General features: G+C 42.2%; 1 pseudogene; it reads left to right on the forward strand.

Moving 5' to 3' along the window:
• The first annotated feature begins 361 nt into the window (after positions 1-361).
• Positions 362-2,408, forward strand: LOC125914491 (prefoldin subunit 5-like; annotated as a pseudogene).
• The last annotated feature ends 914 nt before the right edge of the window (positions 2,409-3,322 follow it).

The raw sequence follows: 3,322 nt of genomic DNA on the forward strand, positions 1-3,322 counted from the left end.
CATGCTGGGCTGGCCCTTGCCCAGGTCGGCCTCCACCGTAGGCAGGCCCTGTGTATCTGGCCTTTGGGGATGAGGCTTTCTAAGGTCATCACAGACACGGATCTGTGATTTGTCTCAGGCAGGAGGGTGTTTCCTGCTCTTTCTCCGGGGGTGGCTAGCCCCTGCTTGAAATGGACGCAGAATCCTGCATCCATAATGGCTTCCTGTCTCCCTCTCAGGTACACGTGTTCTCGAGACACAACTGACTTTTGCCTTTATCCTGAGTTAAGAGGGCTTTCTTACCCTCAATCAAAAACAGAGGGATTTTTGCTTCTATTCTTTTCTCAGAATTAATTAATTTTTAAGTGGCCCTGGGTGTCGAGCGATTGCTGCGCATGCACCTAGTTTTAGGGTTTTTGCTTCATAGCAGAGAAGGATGAAGGCCGTCTGGCAGGGCTGTGTGTCTGTGCCCCAGCAGCAGCCGCCTCCTGCACCCCCGAAGGGGTCTCGTCTCCCACCACATCCTTGACCTCTCTCATGATCACCTACTGGGGAGCAATGCAAAAGGCTTCTACATGAACATAAACCCCTCCTTGGGTCTGCGGATTTTAGTTATTCTAACCTGTTGCTAGCCCACATTTGCTCTTTAATAATGTGTTACGATTCCAGCCATTTCTTTCTTACTTGTTTGTATGGCCTCCACATCTTCTAGTGGCTAAAATAAAACAGTTCCTGTGTCCCGTTGCTCACAAAAGGGGATTATCTCTTTCTGGAATACAGTTTACTTGACTCATGACTTTAACTCTCCGCTGAGCGCAATAGAAAGCTATGATTTTGTAAATAATCTGCTTTTTTTTTCTGTCATTGTTGGTTCAGAAATGACACTTTCTTGAAGGTTCCTGCGTCCTGAGCAGAAGCAGAACTCAGGGGTGTTTGTATATATTTACTTAATCTAGAGTAAGAAGCAGTCTGTTGAGATGTGGTGCATTCAGGGTGTATAAATTCCCCTTGTCACTGCTCATACCCACTGGGTGTTGCTAGATTGGAGCAAGCATTTTATAACAGAAGGAGGGATGTTCCTGAACTTGGTCTAAATTTTACTTGTAATGTTAAGAGCTGGAATACTTGTCATTCCCACATATGTGGCCTGAATTAGATGAGCAAGCATATAATTTATTAAGCATTACTGCATAGAAATATTATCTCCTATTATTAAGTGCTTATATTAATGCTTTTTAAAAAAATGTGTATCCTTCCCAACATGGCCGAGTCAGTTAACATCACCAAACTGAACCTGCCGCAGCTGGAGATACTTGAGAACCAGCTGGAGTTCTTGTTCATGACGACAAGGGAAAAGAATGGAATTACTTGTCCCAGTGAAGAGTTCTATGTATGTCCCTGGGAAGCTACATGATGTGGAACATGTCCTCATCAATGTGGGAACAGGTTACTATATAGAAGAGACAGCTGAGGATGCCAAGGGCTTTTTCAAGAGGAAGATGGACTTCCTCACCAAGCAAATGGAGAAAATGCAGCCTGCTCTGCAGGAGAAGCATGCCACGAATCAGGCTGCCATGGAGATGATGAGCCAGAAGCGTCAGCAGCTCACAGCCTTGGGGGGCAACTCAGGCTACTGTCTGAGAGCTTGTTTCAGAAATGGAACAGAGGGACCCTGCTTAAGGAGGTTAGGACTTTGTGGGCATGGCTTCTTGGGGTCAAGGAAGAGAAGGATCTAGCGTTTAATGCTAATGAATGTACCAGCTGGGTAGAAAACAATATCAATGTTTATTCATTTTATTTTCGAGAGAGAGAGCGAGAGTAGGGGAGGAGCAGACAGAGAGGGAGAGAATCCCAAGCAGGCTCCGCGCTGTCAGAGCAGAGCCCTATGTTAGGCTCAAACTCAAGAACTGTGAGACCTGAGCCGAAACCAAGAGTCCAACGCTTAATCAACTGAGCCACCCAGGCACCTCTATTAATGCTTATTTTTAAAATGATATGAAATCATAGAATACAAAAACAAAGAATGCCTCACTCTTCTGACTCCATTCACTCTGTTTCTTAAATTACAGTTGCCATGTTGGGCTTCATGCCCAGACCTTCACCCCTTCTCCCACCGACATAAACACACATGAATAAGCCTTGCCCTTCTGTTTTTGGGGTGTGGCAGTCTCTGGGAAGTTAAAAATGATTGAATTCATGTTGACCATCTCAGACAGAAGGACTGCTTGCCCAGTTTTCTGCTCAGTGTAGATACTTCTTTTTTTCAAACTGGATCCAGAATAGTAGGGATAAAAAGCTAAATCATATTACTACCTCTCTTTCAAGGAAGAACAAAATGGCTCACAGCAAACATTTAATAATGAATGAATGATAACTTCTGATTACGATTGTTAATTGGGATCCACACATCTTGTGATTAATGAATCTCTTCTCCAGCCCCAGATGTTGGTAATAGCTAATTGCCACTCTTAGATTAATGTTCATCTCTTCTCCATTTCTTAATTGTTTTTTTTTTAAGTGGGGAATTGAGAGAAGCTGCATTAGAGACCATTATCTAGATAACTTTTTATCTAAAAATTCTATATTTTATTCTGATTTTTGGACCTGATTCAAGTGGTTTTTATTTAGCTTTGTGAATTCCTGTCATCTGCGGCCACATAGTGCGCTTCTGTAATTTACGAAATGCGTGGTAATAGGGAAGTCATTTAACTGCTTCTTTTAAAATTAACATGACAGGGGCGTCTGGGTGGCTCAGTTGGTTGAACATCCCACTTCGGCTCAGGTCATGATTTCACAGTTTGTGGGTTCAAGCCCCGCGTCGGGCTGTGTGCTGACAGCTCAGAGCCTGGAGCCTGCTTCAGGTTCTGTGTCTCCCTCTCTCTGCCCCTCCCCCCGCTCATGCTCTGTCTCTCTCTCAAAAAATAAATAAGCATTAAAAAATAATTTAAAGTTAATGTGATAAGAATACTTTTCTTATTTACCTTATCAGGATCAAATGAGATTACAGATGTAAGAGTTTTTGCTCATTCCTGAACTACATATGGAACCATTACGTGTCCAACTTCCTCTCTAAATTGTGGGCTCTTTGTGGACTGGGGTAGGGATTGAATTCTTTCTATGCTTGGGGTTTAGCACATAGTAGGTGCCATATAATTGTTGATAAAATAAGTTAACATAATTGTCATGTAAGGATAATCGTCGTAACAAGTAGAATGTACATAAAGTGGTTTGTAACTCATTTTTAATTTCTTACAAACTTAATATAAAACCATGCATGTAGTGAAAATTCTGTACAGGGATAATTGTAACAATCATTATACTATAAACTTATATAATTTATCAT

The sequence above is a fragment of the Panthera uncia genome, assembly GCF_023721935.1.
Source record: "Panthera uncia isolate 11264 chromosome D3 unlocalized genomic scaffold, Puncia_PCG_1.0 HiC_scaffold_8, whole genome shotgun sequence".
Classification (NCBI taxonomy): Eukaryota; Metazoa; Chordata; class Mammalia; order Carnivora; family Felidae; genus Panthera; species Panthera uncia.